This window comes from Pleurodeles waltl, chromosome 8 (genome assembly GCF_031143425.1).
Source record: "Pleurodeles waltl isolate 20211129_DDA chromosome 8, aPleWal1.hap1.20221129, whole genome shotgun sequence".
NCBI lineage: Eukaryota > Metazoa > Chordata > Amphibia > Caudata > Salamandridae > Pleurodeles > Pleurodeles waltl.
In genome coordinates, this window is record NC_090447.1 from 1255639824 (window position 1) to 1255660021 (window position 20198).

The following is a 20198-nucleotide window of genomic DNA, read 5'->3' on the forward strand; positions in this document are numbered from 1 at the left end:
AGCCACTTACGATTCCGCAAGCAGCAGAATATTGATTTTTAGTTCCAATTGCAGGTTGTGCAGAGCCATCGGTGTACATGACTCTATGATATTGATCAATAGGCAAAGTATTTGCTGGAACTGGATATTCTATTTCATATTGTAGAAATTCCTGAGTTTGTAGCTTTGGGTAAAAAATGTAGTCTACATCAGTGGCTGTCAGAGGCGTAGCCCATTGCATCCAACTTGGATGTAATGCATTTGCATTTGGAACGCTAGCTTTTGTAACAGCCTCTAGGGCTGGGATTGGAGAAACGACAATAATGTATTTTCCTTGGGCAAGAGGTCTTTCTTTAATGACAGCCATCTGTACAGCAGTGAGAATTTTCTCTGTGGGAGCAAAGCGTTGTTCTGCTGCAGAGTACAAATGCGATTTGTTTGCAATCAGGACTGTCTCACCTTCATTAAACGTCAAATAGGTGAAACCGATGGCCCCAGCTATTTCTCTGATGACCAAATGTGTTTTGTTGTCCCTTGTGTGTAAATGTTGTGCTGCAAGCATGTCTGTCTGCAACTCTCGAAGAATGCGTGTATGTTCGATTGTCCAGAATTTACTTGAAAAATAGGGACGTATTAAGTCATATAAGGGTTTTATGCGTGTAGCATAATCAGGAATGTAGATTCTGCCAAAATTTAAGAAACCCAATAATGATTGGAGTTTTTTGGTCGTATTCGGTGGTTGTAACTGTGCGGACTTCTCTAAGAATTGTGGCACTAGGCTCTTCCCTTCACTTGACAGCTCATATCCTAGGAACAGGAAGCTGAGGAAGGCTATTTTTGTTTTTTTAAAGTTAATTTTGTAACCAAATTCGGCAAACCCTACAACAATGCGGGCTACCCTTCTTAAATGTTGTAGTAGTTCATCATCTGTGAGGTATATATCATCTACATAGGACAACGCTTCAGGGTCAATCTCGTGCAATATTGCAGTGACACGAGCTGCAAACAGTCCTGGGCTGTTCTTATACCCCTGAGGTAAACTACAGAATTTGTTCTGGGAGCCTAGTGTGCTGCAACTTGTTAAGTCTCTACTCTCAGGCGCTATATTCTGGCAGAAAAACCCATTGGAAATGTCTAGTGTTGTTTGGTATTTTTTACGCACTATGTTGCTCATTCGTGCTGTGCTATTCGAATTTTGGATAGCATAGGTAGATGTATCACTGTTTAAATGTCTGTAGTCTAAGACTATTCTGGCTGAATGGTCTGGCTTAGCTATGGGGAATAATGGGTTATTCATTGGTGAGACACAAGGTTCGATCACACCCTGGCACTCTAATTGCATTAGTAGTTCTCTCACTGGTGCGTTTGCTTCATGATTTATATGATAATGCGGTTGTGGCTGAGGTTCGTTTTTAATTGGAATTACATGGTAGGGGGATTCTTTATCCCATCCCACGTGATTTCTGTATAATGCAGGTGCTTGTGCCAAAGCCCATTCAATGGATTAGGATTTAGCCAGTTCCTCTGGAACAAGGGGCGAGAAAGAAGGCTTAATGACATCTTCTCCATATGGGCAGGTACAGACAAAGTCAGGCGGCCAATCTTGTTTAGCCAACAAGACATCATATACTTTTACTATGCGATCCCAAAAGATTGCGTCTGTTGTGCGTTCATTGTCTCCTTCTAACTGTAGCATTACTTTGTACACCCTATCAGGCGTGGAGACATGCATGTCCGCAGTTTCTACTTGTATAAAGTCATCAGTTGCTTTCACCTCCAGATGCTCTAGAAGATTCCGGAGAACTATTGTGACCTCTGCTGTGCTGTCTAGCAAGGCTGGAGCCCAATTCTTGTTCTTCAAGAGGACCCTCTTCCTGTGTGGCATGTCGGACTGCAACTGCTGCCACTTTTTTCTTTTTAAATTGTTGTTTTTGTTGGGCGGGTTTCTTTTCCTTTTTAACAGAAACCTCCGAAGAGCGGTGTGATTCCTGTCTCGGTTTCACGTACTCTGTTCTTTGCTCTGATCGCCCACCTCTCTCATTTCTTTTTTCCGATGAGTCCTGAACGGAACGAGATTGGCGTGTATCAGTATATTGACATCTATCAGGTGTTTTTATATTATCTCTGTTTCTGAGATTATACCGATTTTGTGTGATCTCCATACGCGGAGATTCTCCCCTCTCTTTCTTTGGAGTTTGCTGTTTTTTATCCCGACGTTTCTTATTACCCTCAGGTGCTTGCTTGGGGGTATCTTTGTTTGATTTACCCTGAAATTGAGATTTTTGTGATCTGGCCCCTAAGCTATCTCGACCAATACTTGAATAGGTCTCTGCTATTATTTTAGGAAGCTCTCGTTCTTGATCCTGCTGTGGAACATCACAAAGCCGCATGCGCACTGCGAGCGCCACTGCTTCCCTTTTAAGATTACTTAAAATGATTGAGGATACTGTGGCAAAATTGCCCTTCAATTGCATCCCCAAATCTAACACTTCTGGTAAATTCGCAAGTGTCAGTGTACCGTGTGCAGTTGTGTAGAGCGTGGCAAATACCGTGCCCCAAGTATTACAGTTTTCTACTGTAGAGACCATCCCAAAGGGCAAGCGCATCGTTAATATTCTATGTTTATCCTGAGGTCCCATATGGGGAAACACTGCCTCCAGCGTATTAATTTTCTGTGCTAACCAAAACGGAGTTTCCTCTCGTTTGGCGGGTATTTTACCCATAATCAAATGTACATTTGCAGGATTTCAACCCGGCGTCACTGCATGTGGATGTGCTGGAGCAGCACATGCTGGGTTTGTATTTAGTGTTTGCATCACACATTGTACTAATCGTCTACATATTGCTATTAATTCAATATATAAGCGACAAACCTCAGCTACTGCTAAATTTGCAACCGCAGGATGGGGTGTATAGGTGGCCAATAAAGGCCAGGTAGGACCATCATTACTTAGTGCACCTGACCTTACTGGTAATATTGTGTGGGGTAGGGCGCCATCAAGCCAATTATTATGGTCTTGATAAGATAGAGGCATCTCTAAATATGCATATGCTCTGTATTGTCCAGGCGCATTCGCAGGTGTATATTGGTGAAATGTATTTGTGTTCCCATCAACTGCTGGAAATGTGACCCAAGAGTAAAAAAGTTCTGTTCTATAAGCTGCATGGGCGTCCATGTGAATGGACCTTCCTGGGCCGTTAGGCCATTTGCTTGTTATTGTGCTGTTAGAGGTTGTCTCATATTAACAGCTATTTGTACCTGTTGGGGATTCGCCATGATAGTAACACTATGAGTTTAGAGAAGGCACACCAAAATGGGGTTTCCTTTTAAAGTTCAAGCTTGAACAACCGCCAGTTGTAGTAGGATTACCTACACAGCTGTGGTGGAAATCCTTAGCACCACAGACGTCTCCGCATACGGCACTGAGGTGTCATTATATATAATGAGACAAAGATACTCCTGAGGACCCGAAAATTAGAGCCTGACCAAACGTTGGCGGAGCCGTGTTGCGTAGGCTCTCATTATTCTAATGAGACTACTGGATTTTGAGCAACAAGATCGTCCACAGTGTGGCAGACTGAGTCTGACTCACTGTGGGTGACACCTGTTGCCCTAAATCCGGGTTTTGCTCCGGCTAACTAGCAGTGCCTCATCTCTACCAGAAGATAGGGATGATTGGGCAGCCGAGCGCATGACATATTAGGCTTCTCAGGGAAGTCGTGGTCACTCAGGTCGCATCCGGTCCTCTCATTCATACTTCGGTCTCATACATAAATGACAATAAGAAGCAGTATAAGTTTTAATGACTGGTTTAATAAAACAATTGCATTTTAGATAGCAAAGCTTGAGCTGCAATAACCAGGATGACACGACATGACAATATTAAAATGGTGACGAGGAGAGCAAAGCATAAGAATAACGCTATCATGTTGTCACTAGGATTGATGGACCATTTCCTACCTAATTCATAATCTGAGCACAGCATGTTAAGCTCTAATTCTGCCTTTCAGGTTCCCCCAGGAGGACATCAACCCTCATACCTGAGCAAAGGTCTGTAGTCTGCGTTAGCATCTGCAGCGAAGCATTCAGCAATCAGTATACAGTCATGGTTCCCAGGCTGGAATCTCCCTCTTAACGTGAAATGGGACTAGGGAGTGTTCTTATAATAACACAGCTGATGTTCTAAGAAAATGTCCCTACGTAAGGCTGTGTATTTTCTACGAATTTTGGAGACTAAACTTCTACCAAGTTCACCGGCAATGTACCAAACTATAGCCTTGACTGAAGCACAAAGTGATCAAGAATGTCTTGTTTGAGAACACAGTGCTGGGCTAAGCAAAAACAGTTAGATAGATGAAAATAAAACAAGACTGTAAAACTGGTTATTGTAAAAATAACAATGCGAAGCCGAATAAAATATATCTAGATCAAAGTGCACAGCAGCCTAGTGTGTTAAACTAACGTGCATGGAGCTATAACTAACATGGCTACACAACACCTACATGTCCTACCTTTAACATACACTGCAACTTGCCCATTGGGGTACCTAGGGCCTACCTTAGGGGTGCCTTACATGTATAAAAATGTAAGGTTTGGGCTTGGCAATTGGGTACACTTGCCAAGTCAAATTAGCAGTGCAAGACTGCACACACAGACACTACAGTGGCAGGTCTGAGGCATGTTTACAGGGCTACTTATGTGGGTGGCACAATCAGTGCTGAAGGCCCACTAGTAGTATTTGATTTACAGGCCCTAGGAAAACACAGTGCACTTTATTAGGGAACTGTTAGTAAATCAAATATGACAATCATGGATAAACCAATCACCAATACAATTTACATAAGGAGCACTTGCACTTTAACACTGATCAGCAGTGTTAATGTGCGAAGAGACAATAAACCAGCAAAAACAAATCAGAAAAAATAGGAGGAAGAAGGTGAAAGGTTTGAGGATAACCCTGCAAAAAGGGCCATTTCCAACACCTCTGCCTCATGACACCAGCAATGTCAGCCAGGGACTGCTAGAGGCCACAGAGAGGAGGTGCCTCTTATGGTAGAAAAGTTGGCCTTATTTGGACTGAAGCTCCTATGGACTGCCTCTAGGGTGTCCACCATGGTCTCCTTCCCTGCTCCACCTGATCTGTCAGCTCCCCCTGGACTCCTACCATAGTCTGTTGGAATTGTATTTGTGGGTCCTGGGAATCCAGGGCTCTGGGTGGGGTACAGGTGGTGTCTGTTGGATGTTAGGCGGATTATGTGGAGACCCTGCAACACTGTCAAGCCTCCCTGCGACCAGAGATGGTGTGTGTATGGATCCCTGGATTTGCTGGAGGGTGTCTGGGTTTATGGTTTGTAGTTTGTCATCCACACCATCACTGAAGTCTGGGACAGTATACTGGTCAGGAGGAATGGGTTCATACCCTGCAATGCAATAGAGAAATAGTAATGGTAATCTCTGTTAGATATTGATATGAGTAGTCAGGTCGACAATCAGGGTTTCAGATGTGGCACTTTCAGTTCACAGCGATGCATAGGGCACCTGTTAGGCATGGGTATTGATGTAAAATTGCACTACATTTCCCTTACAGATGGCAGTGTATCTGCATTGTTCTCACAAGCACTGTGTACCTACTCTGAAGGGATTGGCCCTGTCATACTGAGTAGATTATGATTGCTGACATTCATCCCATTTCATCATGATCAAAAGTTATCTGCAGAGTATCACAGGTCATGTGACTCAGGCCCTTGCCATTGTATGTGTACATGCCTCTTCTGGTTACCAACTTCTGGGTCTTGGGACACGGGTTAGTGCCACACGGTGATGCTCCTCAGATCATACATTCACTCTCATGTGCCTACAAAGCATGGATTAGGCTTGACCTCATCCAATGGAGCTAAATGTTTGTTTGTTATTGAGGGCTATGGGCCAGACATCACCCCACATGGACGTAATGCTTGAAATAGTGCCAAGTACCTACCCATGTTTCCCACATCACTAGGCCCACCCATTTCAGCCTGGTACCTTCCTTGACTCCTGTCATTTGTGATGATTAAGTAGTTCTTAGTATCCCTTGTCAGGTTCTTGTTTGACATCCTCCTACTTATACATGTAGCACCATGAGACTATGTTGCATCAGGCTCCCTCCTGGCACATGCTACATCTTCCAAGGTCCACATGACATGTAGGATGTAGTACCTCAATGGGCTGTTTTCTGCCTCTCCTACCCAGGTGTGACACAAGTGTGGCACAGTCAGACACAGCAGTGCATGTGTAGTTGTGAGGTACCTTGCAGTACCCATGTCCATTCTCACCTCCTCAGTATGCACAGTCCTCCATTCGGACTGAGTGGCAGTTTTACATGCACAGTCAGTGCCTACAATCCACAGCACTAGCAGTGGCCCACCAGGCCCACACACCATAAATAGTTTGTATACACATGGTCTTCTGGTGTGCATCTTTTGCATTCCCCCACACCCTGTCTGATATATTAGATGAAAGGTGTTCAGGTGGTCCCTCCCATGGCAGCTGACACCTGTGTGCTCTCATCCTGCATGCCAGGTCAGCTGAGTGCAATTAAGTTTCATGCAGGGTACTATAGATGTGTCTCTTGCCACGTCCCTATGTGTAGATACTTCCCATGACCCACAGTGTAGATTAGTGTTCATGGGCCCAAGCGAGACTTAGTAGCTTCATGGTGCAAGGCAGCCTGTATTGTCACACAGGTTATGCAGTGTAGCAGTGTGCATGCATGATGTATTGTTCCAGTCCATGTTTTTGCTTTGTAATCTGGGAGTTGCAGTTGTGGTGAGTGATGTTGTACATTCCACTGCAAGTGCCAGTATACAAAGAAGGGTGAACATGGAATGCTGCTGCACTTCACTCATTGAAGGGTGGAAGGTGACAGGTCTGGACTGAGATGTGCAAATTGTAACTGGTCAAGGCAAATTATATTTATTTGATGTTTAACCATAGATGAGTCAGCATACTACCCTGTGGCCTGCAGACAGTGCATTGGAGTGCTGGGACATAGCTACCTGCACCTTACAACATTACCTAGTTGCCACATTGCCCCTCGCTATAACTTACCATATGGGTCTTGTTGTTCATGTTAAGCCACAGTGTCCTGATCCGGGACTCCTGCCACCAACTCCTCAGGGATGACAGCTGCCACCATCTCCTCCAATTCATGGAGCTGCTCCTGGGGCGCTGGACTTCCACCTCCGATCTGCAATGCTGCCTTGAGGTAGCTTGCCAGTTTCTCCGTAGTCCTGTACTTGCAATCATGCCAGCATTTCTTACAATCTGTCACTGTTCTTTTGACTTCTTCCACACTACTGACCTTGTCCACAATGGACTGCCATATGGCCTCTTTCCTTCTCAATGGAAATTTTGAGTTGACGAGAAGCTGGTGTTGGTGCTCTGTCACCTTAGTGATCAGGATATTACTTTCCTCCTCACCAAACTTGTCCTTCCTCTTCCCCATCCTCTGGGAGTCTGTCTGGGGATCCTAGCTAGTACTGGGTGTGCTGGGGTTGTCCTGGACTCTGCGGTCTCTTCTAACCTCTATGGCTGCTTCAGGTGAGTGCTCCTTTTTTTAGCCCAGTGCAACTTTTTTTACCTGTTTTTTTTACACATTTGGTGCACAAAAGTGATGCTAGGATACACTTGTGTTTCTTTACGTGCCTCAAATCAGCCTAGCGTCGCTATTGCAACAGTAGCGTCAGTTTTCCTAATGATGCAGTGCATAGGTTAGTGTCACTTTTTTTGACACAGCAAGGATCCAAATGCCATGGTGCACAGTATTGTAACCGTGTCTCAGGCATGGTGTTAGAATCTGTTGCACCATGGCATTAAAATTTCTTGTAAATGAGGACCTAAGTGTTTTGTCACATATAACTTTAGCACTACTTAAGAAATTTACAGCTAATACTAAAAATTGCCCTTTCCCTCCCATATTTCATATTCCTGCATAAGTTCATCTACACTCGTTCAGACACTTTCACAATATGTCTCTTCAAACAACACTCTATTACACCTCATGCCACTACACTCTACACCACTCCTCTCTATGAAAATCTACTCTATGCTATTTGACTCTATGCGACTCCTCTTCACTCAGCATTACTCTACTCTACGCCACTCTACTCTATGCCACTCCACACAACGCTATTGCACTCTATGCAACTCAAATTCATGCCACTGTATGCCACTCCACTCTACACTATTCAACTCTATGCCACTTCACTTTACAGCACTCTTCTGTAGACCACTCCACTCTACCAGGAGAGGCTCCTCCATAAGGGCGGAGGAGCGTCGCCCCCTGCCAGCAGTGGCAGCTGCAAACCTTTTCCCAAGAAACACAGTTTGTTATTGTTTTTAGGGAAAAGGGGCGGGGCCACAGGGGTGATGAGGAGTGAGGGGGAGTGCTCAGCACTCCTCCTCAGAGTGCATGTGTGTCTGGCCGGCCCTCTCGGGCTGGCCAAACACACTTGCGCACAGGGGTCTCTACAGCCCAGCAACACAGTTACTGGGCTGGAGAGAGTCTACACAGGCTCCCAGTTGGCCTGGGAGCACCCTGGGCGCTCCCAGTCAATCCGAACACTGCTCTAAGCAGAATCAGGATTGGCGCAGGGCAGGCTGGAAGCCTGTGCCTGCCTGCAGTGAGGAGACGAAGAAGTGGCACGCAGCGTTAAGGTAAGTTTCTTTTTTTTCTCCAAAATTTATATTAAATTTAATTCCCCCATGAACACCCCCCTGTGCTGCCGCCCCTTCTGCTACACGCTAGCCACGACTGCACTCTACACCACTTCACTCCCCTCAAAGTTATTCCACTCTATGCCATTCCATTCCACACCACTCCATTCTATGCCACTCCACGTTACAACATTACAATATACAGCACTCCACTATACGCAACAACAATGGCATAACATTGTACACTTTTCCACTGTATGCCACTACACTCTACAACACCCCACTCTGTGCCACTCCAGTGTAAGGCACTCCACTCCTTGCTATTTCACTCTATGACACTCCCCTCTACATCACACTTCTCTATGCCACTTTCATCTATGCCAATCCACTGTCTGCTACTATACACCACTGTATGCCATTCCAATGCATGACACTCCACGCTATGACACTTCATGCCAATTTATGCCATTAACTCAATGCCATCACACCACATGCCACTCCACTATATCCCATCCCTCTTTATGCAACTCCACTCTGCACTATTTTAATCTATTCCTCTCCACTGTGCGCCAATCTACTGTGCACCACTTAACTCTACGCAACTCCACTTAATACCACTCAGCTCTACACTTTTCCACTGTATATTACTCGACTCTATACCACTGTATGCCACTACTCTCTACACTTTTCCATTCCATGCCCCTCCACTCTACACCACTCCACTCTATTCCAATGTACATCACTCCAATCTAGGTCACACCACTCTACACCACTCCACCCTACGTGACTTCACTCCACACCACTATACTGTGCACCACTCCACTGTATGCTACTCCACTCTACGTTATTCCATTGTACATCAAATCAATTGTATGCCATTCTACGCCACTCAGATCTACGCTATCCCACTCCATGTCACTCCAGTGTATGCCACTCCACTCTACACTATTCCACTGTATACCATTCCAATCTAGGCTATTCTATTCTGCACACTCAACTCTATGCTTTGCCACTCTAACCCACTCCAGTGTACACCACTCTACTCTACACTATTTCACTGTATGCCACTCCACTCTACACTATCCCACTCTAGGCCATTCCGCTGTACGCCATTGTACTGCATGCCACTCCACTTGATGCTATTCTACTCAACACCATTTCACTCTACACCACTCCACTGTACCCCAATCCACTCTGCACAACTCACCTCTGTGCCACTACACTCTATGGCACTCCTCTCTATGCTATACCACTTTATGTCACTCCACTCTATGTTACGCCACTCCATGCCACGTAATTGTGTGCCACCTCACTCTACGCTATACCACTCTACTCCTCTGCACTCTATGCCACTTCATTCTACGCTACCTTACTCTACACCACTCTACTGTATGCCACACCACTCTGTGCCACTAAGTTCTATGCCACTCCAGTCTACGCCAACCCACTCTACACCATTACACTCTATGCTATTCTGCTCTCCACCACTCCACTCTATGGCAATGCACTCTACACCGCTCCAGTCTACACTAGTCCAGCCAATGCCACTTCACCCTATGCCAGTCCACTCTATGCTATTCAACTCTACACCTCTCCAGTTTATGTAACTCCACTATATGCCACTCCACTTTGCCACAACATGTATATGCACATCACTTTAAAATACATATTTTTAAAAGATGGTACTTAGTTATGCTTGTCATGAGCCTATCTATATGTTCTTGCACTTAGTTCTTCTGACTTACTCCTGTTTTATAAGTTCAAGCTTCATATAGAAGAGAACACGATTTTCCTAGTTGTGGTTATAACTGAATCACAATTAAGAAAATGTACATTCCTAATGTGAACCTTTTTATTTCGAAATAGTGAATCCTAGTAGGGTGCAAATCAACCTACTTATTGCAGTTTGTGACCCGTTAGGAATCGCAGCCATTACCTGGATGGTGGTCTGTTAGGTTCAGTAGACCACCATGTCGGTGATTGCTTTTAAATATAGCAATTTTTTTCCTCTGAAATGCAGCCTGTTTTCCCTAAAGTCATATGGGATATGTTTTTAAAAAGAAAACTACATGTTTAAGCTTCATTTTTTAACGTTTAAGTTTCATTTTTAAGAGCAGGAAGTGATCTGTCTCCCATGGGGACCCCTTCCCATTTGCGAATAGGTTACCACCAATTTTGAATTGGTGTTAAAGTATTACTGTTTTGTGACTGGAACTGGGTCACAAACAATGATACATACAATTCCACTCCAGTATTTGGAAGAGAAAACCTAAACACGTCCCTTCCAGATACCAAATTGGTATGAATTTGCAATCCCAAATTGCGATTCAGTAACATGTTCTTGAATCGCGATTTGGGATGTATACATCCCAAAATTACTTTTTGCATTCACAAACAGCCTGTTTCTGTGAATTTGGGTGTTTGCGAATGCAAATAGGCATGATACATCTGGTCCAAAGTCTTATCTTAGTATTACTGGAACTGTCCACCCTCAAGGGGAATGTTTCTTTCAACATACAAAGGTCTTCATTGTTGAATAGTCATTCAGAGAGAAAACTGTGTCAGGGTTCAGAGGCATAATGTTACCCTTACCTAAATTCTCGGTTTCATGCACACTCCAGAGAGTCACTTGAAACCCTTCATAAGTGGTGCTTCACAGGGCAAACAAACACATATTACCTTCAAGGATGTGTATGTTTTTAGAACTCTAGCCTGCTCAAGTGAATAGCATGAGGGCATGGGGTTGTCCCTTTTTCTCCATTTGGTTGTCTAGGCATCTCAGTGCATTAAAGATATTTTAAAGAACGCTTAGTGCTCCAGTGAATTCCCAGGTGGATGTCTTGTTTCCTCCTCAAAGGTGAAGCTGCTTTTACTCACCAACATTTTCCATGGAGGTGCATGTGCAAGGTCCTCAGAGAAGCAATCCTAGCAACCAAGGAAGTAGCCAGAAAATGAAAATGCACATCCACACTTTGGGCCAAAGCCCTGATGGCTCCAAGCAAGCACAGCAAGTGAGTCTGAGCCTCTATAGTGGAACTCCTTTTTCTCTTCCTTCCTAGTATCTACCCATTCCATCCTCCCTCTAATATTCAGCATTCATTTTTGGATTCTGTCATCTTTTCATTCTCTCATCCATCACACAGTCTTTCACCATTCCATCAATCCATTGGCTATTCCATCAATTCATTCACACATCCATTATCTATGCATGCATCCATCCATCCACAAATCCTTTGACTTAGACTTCTACAATAACTCTTTCCCCCATCAAATGATCATTTTATCCATCCAAACATCTATCCATCCTCTTAGATTTCTGTTTACTCTGCTGTTCTTTCAACTGTCCACCCACCCATCCAATCCCCCCTTTACTTATCCATCCATCCACCGACTCATCCATTCATCCATCCTTCCTATCACACTTTCTACCTTTCTTTCACCATTCCTTATATTCACTGTTCCTTCCTCTGACCCTTCCTTCCCTTATCTGTAAATGTATTGTTCTTTCTTCCTTACAGTGTTAAATAAAAGCTGTTGTCTGCTGTATTGCAAAACAGAAGAGGCCCATAAAACCCCCCTACCTTCTCTGTAGCTGCAAATCGGGGGTTTACTATGCCCATGGCTTGCAACAACCAAGCTCTTGAAGCATGTGATGAGCTGACTTTCGGTAAAAATCAAAATCCCACCCTTTAATAACTTTTGTGTTATACAATAAGTTTCTTCCTTCATTTTCTCCAGCTTGTTTTGCCGCCTCCCACTAGCTCTGCCCACTGCCACTTAGCACCCCTCCTGCCTCCCAGGACATTCTTAATGGAGACCGTAGCGCAGTAATTCCACAGACGCTTGCAGCATGTGTGCCGCTGGTGCGCCAAAGGTGTACCAAAGTCAAGCCTGGCTGCTCCCGTCCACGGTTGGACTGTGCTCATTCCCAGGAACCCTAGTTCTCCTACACTCTGCAGCTACACCGCCACTGAACTACAAGCCCTGAACCACGAACACCACAACAACCACTGCTGCTGAATCTCCCCTCAATCCATGGTAGGACTTTCCTCCTCTGTCCACTGCGCCTTCCCCTGCATCATCAGATCACCCACCAACATGCTGTCCACCACCATGCAAATCAACCAACACAATACACCTTCTTCACAACAAATTGGCTACCTCCTCTTCAACACACATTTGTTTTGCAAACATGCCACCAAATTCTGGACCTCATCACCACCCTCACCCCGACACCGAGACCGCAACAACAAACCCAGAGGAGGGATCACAATCATCAACCAAGAAAACATCCAATGCACCACCAAGACGGAAGACACCATCCAGATCATGGAACAACTCAACTTCAAATTCCAAACAGAGAGAAAAGTCACCATCAGAGGCACCCTCGCCTACAGACTACCTGAGCCACACCCCAGCTTCTGCCCAGTCATCCCTGACTTCATCGCCCTTCCTGTCACTGACTCAAAGACTACATCTTCCTCAGAGATCTACATTTTCACCTCAACAACTTCAATAACACTTACACTGCCACCTCTTCAACAGCATGAATAACATCTAACTCACTCAATTCGCGACTGAACACACCCACAATGCAGGACACATGCTGCACCCCATCTTCACCCCCAGCAACAGGGTTAAGTACAGCCATGTCATCACACTTACCCAGACTGACCACTCAATTGTACCCATCAACATCTCCAGCCCCCGTATCTCCATCTCCAAGCAACCCAGCACCCCCCACCACAAATGGAGCAAAGTATCAGAGAGCCAGTGGGCTGATACTCTCAACACATCATGCCCTAACACTGCATCAAACCTGGACCAGACTGTCAAAAACATTCAGTCTTGGATCACCAATTCTGCTGACAACAGTGCTCCCATCAACACCAGCAGACACAGGAGATCCATCAAGCAGGCAAGATGGGGGCCCAGAATCGGGTCTGCTATGCCTGTGTTGTTTTGACCCCCATGTTTAGTTGGGAAATGTGAGATTCACACCCATGAATCTCACCAACTAAGCTATTCCCCTGGTCCTCCTTCACCTGCTTTGGAGGCCCCAGGTTAATCTCATCATTACAGTGCTGTGAGAACTCTGATCTGCTCTCCTCCCACCAGTGATGTGTGGCTCTGGCCCTGCAGCACTCGGAGGCACTCTCCCAAAATCTTCTGACTGATCGCATTCATGTCTCATGAATACTGGTACCTATCACCTCTTGTGCTGTGCTACCACCTCCCCAAATGCTGTCCAATTCCCTCAGTCACCCGAGCACCGATATAATGTGCTGCTGTACTTCTTCCACTGAGGATAACAGGAAGCACCCTCCAGGGCTCACGTATCCTCCTAAATTCTTAAATCAGACGGGCTCCTGTAACCAAGAAACCATACATTCAGGCATCTGCACTAGGGACTATTATGACCACACCCTGTGTGCTTGCCTGAACACATCCTAGTAGCCCAAATAAAGGCATTTATAAGACTTAAATCTATTCTTATTTCACTGAATCAGGAATTTTGAGACGTCGCTATCATAAATTAATTTTAATTACACAGAAATTCTGCCATTACAGTCAGGCACGGCTCCTCCGTATGAGCAGAGGAATGTCACCCCCTCCAGCAGCAACCACTGCAATCCTTCTACATGGAAAGGATAAACTCAGTTCATTATGCTTTCCATGTGAAAGGGGTGGGGCATTGGGGGTGACGAGGGGATTGCACTGTGCACTTCTCTCAGAGCGCATGTGTGTTTGGGTGTCCGTCTCGAGCCGGCCAAACACACATGCACACAGGGCTCTCTCCAGCCCAGCGAGAGAGCCTGCATAGACTCACAGTCTGCCTGGGTGGGCCCTGGCTGGGCGCTCCCAGCCAATCCTGATGCTGCTTCGAGCAGAGTCAGGATTGGTGCAAGGCAAGCTGGGAGCCTGTGCCTGCAGCAGCGACAGGAGAGGAGCGCGCGGTAGCAAAGCAGGTAAGTGATAAAAAAAGATTTATTAATTTTTCTCCCACGCCTGACAAAGCCACGTGTGACGCTCCTGATTATAGTACAATTTGCATGTGAGCAAATCAGCTTTTAGGGGTGGAATTGTGGGTGGTTCAGAGTGGTCTGGTGCACAGTCCGAAACTGTCAGGTTGGTGTGTATTTACTCATTTAATTTTACGTAGTTCCCCACCCCTACAGGGGTAAATGCATTTTTGGGTTGGGAAAGGGTAGGGGACATTCACAGAACTCCTAGGTTGTAAGGGAAAAGTGCACTTTTGCATCATGTTTCTGCAAAGGAAATGTGAAACTGCATATTTTGATATTGTGTAAATTCTTGTGCATGTGGGAATGCCTGGAAGTTTGTGACAATCACAGCTTCTAAAGAATACCCCTCACATTCTTTCAGAACTTCATTAAGTCAGAAATGTAATGCATACATAGGCGGAAGCCTGCAAGAGATCACTTCTGACTTTAAATGAAGACTCCTTGAGAACTGAACCCAAAATCTATACTGCACACTGCATTGTGATTTCTCTCTCCAAATCCAACTGCAAAACCATATATCTCTGTGTTGTAAGAAAGTAAAGCAGTCCGTGCTTGCTTTGTCGCACTTTGTCCTTTAGAAACCTGAATAAAAATTACAACAGGGCAGCACACTCCTTCTTTCATCTCCTCCTCCTTCAACTGCCACACTCATTACCTCACATTAAATATGCCCATGACCTAACTGTAGTGTTGTGTGAGTATGAAAGACATAACCCTTTTAACTCCTGAAGAACTCTGTAGAGCTGTGACATAAGTGTTAGAACGTGGTGAAGTGAATGCAGGTTTAGAAGTTTGAGTTTGTGGTTACACGAGGACGAATAAAGGTGTGTAATACATAGCTCCATGTGTGGTGTTTTCATTGGCATGTACCTAGGTTGGGAAGGACGCTACAACTGGCGATGAGATAGGTGATGAGTAAACCAAAGATTGACAGTGCCTTCCCACGGAGTTGGACGTAGTCCAAGCAAACTGCGCATGCATACCACTTGTGCCTTTGTTGAAGTGCAGAATTGATGTTTGGCATATGAGGAGTAAAAGTGCAAATCCAGCCGATATGAATCATTTGGAGATAAAGAAAGCATCACTGAGAAGTCTACACAATATACGTCAAGAACCTACAGGCAAAGCCTTACAGAGAGGTACAGCAGTATTACACAATATAAAGCTATACCTTACCTGGAACACTAATACTGAAGGGGAATACAACCAGATTTTGAAAGTGCCCAGACGTGGGTCCCGTGCTTGCCATGCCACCAGATTCAAGCTAGCCTGGCTGATGAAGGGTGATACAGTGAAACCAGTCCTAGGATGCTTGTTTCTGGTCCAGGGAGGACCTGGCCTGGCAGTTCGGGCTGCACTGTTCCAATGGGGAACAGGGTCAAGACTGATTTGCATATGGCTGGGTCTGAGCTGGAATGGCATGGCAAGCAAAACAACTGATGGATTAAACCCAGATCTGTGACTGGGGGTGAATGTTTGATTTGTTCTGCATTCCGTCCATCTTCTGTTGTTTTTGCATTTGTCACCCCAAGTGGGAAGGGTATGCCCAGACGTGGGTCCCATGCTTGCCATGCCACCAGATTCAACCTAGCCTGGCTGATGAAGCGTGATACCCTGAAACCGTTCCCAGGATGCTTGTTTCTGGTCTAAGGATGACTTGGCCTGGCAGTTCAGGCTGGACTGTTCCCATTGGGAACAGGGTCAAGACTGATTTGCATATGGCTTGGTCTGAGATGGAATGGCATGGCAAGCAAAAAAACTGACAGATTAAACCCAGATCTGTGACTGGGGGTGAATGGTTGATTTGTTTTGCATTCTGTCCATCTTCTGTTGTTTTTTTTCGGTTTTAGATTTTGAAAGTGCAGCGCTGCAAGGCATAAAGCAACCAGGTCTCAAAAAGTGCGAAAGAATGCCTGAAAACGCAACAATCCAGAAACAAGGGAAGGTCATCTGCTTACCAGAACCGACTAAAGAAAGTCATCATACTGCAGCACTTTGGAAGTGGCCCAAGGAGAAGTGCCTTCGGTTGTACTTACAGAGCCGTCCCTACCTGAAACAGTGATAGGCACCTTAGAAGGCTGTCCTTCCAAAGGAGATCAAGAAAGAAACCACATTTCCCGCAGTTTTAAAGGATGACCCTGAGGCTGACATGTCGCAGGGCCTGGCTGATGGTATGAATGGAACAGGTCCTCATGGATGGTAAATGAAGCTGGAGAGACCTCTCATATCAATGTCAGTAAGACCCACAAATGGGTATAATGTTGCCACCTTCCTGAAACCACCACCACCATTCAATACCGCTAAAAAGCAATGGCAATAGATGGACTGCTTGGGTAGCGACACTTGATGATAGCATTGATGTGTTAGAAGAAACAGATAACAGAAAAATTATTAGGAACCTAAGGAATCTTGCTGGTGACGGTGTAAAAATAGCAGTAAGAAAATGCTGCGAGCTGTTAAAGTTACATACTGTCTGTAAGAAATGGGGTTTCTGGTTGGCTAGGGTATGCAACTCAGCCAAGCAGAACCCACCCACTCTAGTCAGGGCAAGGGAGTTACACGTCCAAGATAACCCCTGCTCACCCCCTTGGTAGCTTGGCACGAGCAGTCAGGCCTATCTCAGAGGCAATGTGTAAGGTGTTTGCACAACACACACAATACACCTGACGCACTATCCCCACCACAAAGAAAACACAACACCAAGTTATATGAAAATATACTGTATTGTACACAACACAATCACGAGACCCAACATCACATATCAGTAGTATCCTGCTACCTTAGCAGTTGTCAGAACGTTACACATTAGTTACTCTGCAAACTAGCAGTAGTCATATATAACACAAAGGTTACTCAGTATTCTGCAACATAAGCAGTAGTCAGGAAAATATTAGTATGGTATTCCCATAATAGGAACATCTGCATACATATATAAAACATCATAAACCTAGGTAGGTAAGATATACATCAACAAAGTCTTTAAAAAGAACCTATGTTATATGTTGTCCGTTTCAGAATACCTGGTCTGATGATAAAGGCACCTCCAGTGCTAGAGAAATGAAAACAAGGGGCCCCCGGCACTCCTCTGTGCTCAATGGGGGTCTCCGATATCCTTTTAGGCAGAGGGGGGTGGCACGCACCTCCTCTGTGCAATTGATGGGCCCCTCCAGTGGCCCGTGATCACTGAGAGCCCCCTCGGGCCTCAACCAGCACTCATGAGGGGGGGCCAAAGTCCTCAGAATAGCGAAGGGGGTGCCATGCACCCCCTCCGATCTGTGACGGGCCCTCTTGGGGCCCCCGATCTCTAGGGGTCCCTCCCCGGGCCTGCACTGGCCCTCCAATGCGGGGGGACCACCAAAAATGGCACTGGCCCACAAGGGGCCACAAAGTGAGACCTGCGGTGCGGGGGGGACCTCATGTGAGGCTCCTGCCCTGCCCGCAGCCTCCGAGGACAGGCCCTGGGTTTCGTGGGGGCAAGGGGAACCTCCGGTGAGGCTTACTTTCCCCCTGCCTGGCAGAAGGAACATACAGGGACCTGGTGGGGTGAGGGAGCCTCTGATGAGGCCTCCATCCCTGCCCACCGACACCAGCAGCACTCAGCGGCCCGTACAGCCGTCAGAGACGGCAGACACCAATGTAGGTGTCTGCCTGTGCCCCAGGGGCGCTCCACGGAGCGCGCTTCACCCCGAAGGCACGACAAGAGCAGGCTCGCTCCAATCTCTGGCTTGATTCTATTTTCTTGTGCCCTGGGGCACAAAGGGCAGCGCGATGCTGGCGCTGAGGGAACCACAGCCCGGGGGCACAAACTGCAGCGCCTCTCCAATGCGCTTGGAATTGCAGCGAAGCCCAGGTTGCAGAGGTGAATCCTCCAGTTGTAGAGCACTTCCAAGCGCTGTAGGCACCACAGGAAAGTGTCTCAAAGCAGACACAGTTGAGCGCCCCTCCTGGTGCACAGCACCATTTTAGAGAAGCGCCTTCCAGGTGCTATGAAGCTCAAATGTAGCACGCCTCGTGCTCCTTGCAGTTGCAGGGGCCACAGCACCCTGCCCCTGGGGGGACAAAGCTTCAGAGACAAGGCCCACAGGAGGACAGGATCCAACAACAGGCCAGCGCAAACAAGATGCAGCAAGTGACGAGTCCTTCACAGTGACCCAGCAGGTCACAGGTCAGCACAGCAGCAGTAGTCCATGGCGGTCTCTGGTGAGTCCTTCCAGCCTTTCGGTGTCCAGTTCCCAGATGTTTCAAAGAGTCTCCAAATTGTGGGGAAAATTCCCCTGTACTTATACTCAATCTTTACAGTGTTCTACAATGGTGGGGAGAGGAGGTTCCAACCAATTACAACTGGTTCTGGGAATGCCCCCTCTCTCCTTCAGCACAGGCTCCAAACATCAGTGGGGGATAAACGACCCTATTATGTGAGGCCAAGGCACAGCCTTTACAAATGTAGGTGTGCCCTGCCTCTCCCTTCTCTCAGCCCAGGAAGACTATTCAGTATGCAGATGCACCTCTGTGACACCTCCACCCTCCCTATGTACAGGCTGTCTGAAAAGTATGCACAAAGCCCCAACTGTCACTCTGCCTAGACATGGATTGGAGTCAACCTGCAAAAATCCAGAGTCATTGGCACAGAGAAATGCACACTTTCTAGAAGTGGCATTTCTGTAATAGTAATAACAAAAATACACCTACACCAGTAAGCAGCATTTATTATCACCATCATAACCATACCAAACATGCCCACACTACCCCTCATAAATCAGACAATACCCCTTACACATAAGGCAGGGCATTTCTTATGCAATCCTATGAGAAGGCAGCACTCACAGCAGTGAGACACCAAGTTAGGCTGTTTGTCACTACCAGGACAGGCCACGCAACCTGGCACATGTCCTGCCTTCTAAATACATGGCACCCTGCCCATAGGGCTAGCTAGGGCGTACCTTAGGGGTGACTTACCTGTAGTAAAAGGGGAGTTCTGGGCCTGGCAAGTAAATTTAGATGCCAGGTCCCTGTGGTAGAAAACTGCGCACACAGGCCCTGCGCTAGCAGGCCTGAGACAGGTTTGAAAGTCTACTGCAGTGGGTGGCGCAAGCAGCGATGCAGGCCCACTAATAGTATTTAATTTACAGGCCCTGGGTATAGAGATACCACTGTACAAGGGACTTACAGGTAAATTAAATATGCCAATTAGGTATAAGCCAATCATACCAACTTTAGGTGGGAGAGCACCTGCACTTTAGCACTGGTCAGCAGTGATAAAGTGCTCAGAGTCCGAGAGCCAACAGCGACAGGTCAGAAAGAATAGGAGACAGGAGGCAAAAAGACTGCCAAATTAAAGAAGCTTTGAATCTCTGATCTCAAAAACGACAGAGTTGGATAGAGGCTGGATACGCACATCAAACATTGTAGATTCAATTAATTCAATGTTGAAGAAGCAATACGTCTCAGAGTTATTGAGGGATGCCTGTCAGATTAATTCAGAAGACGAATGCCAAGAG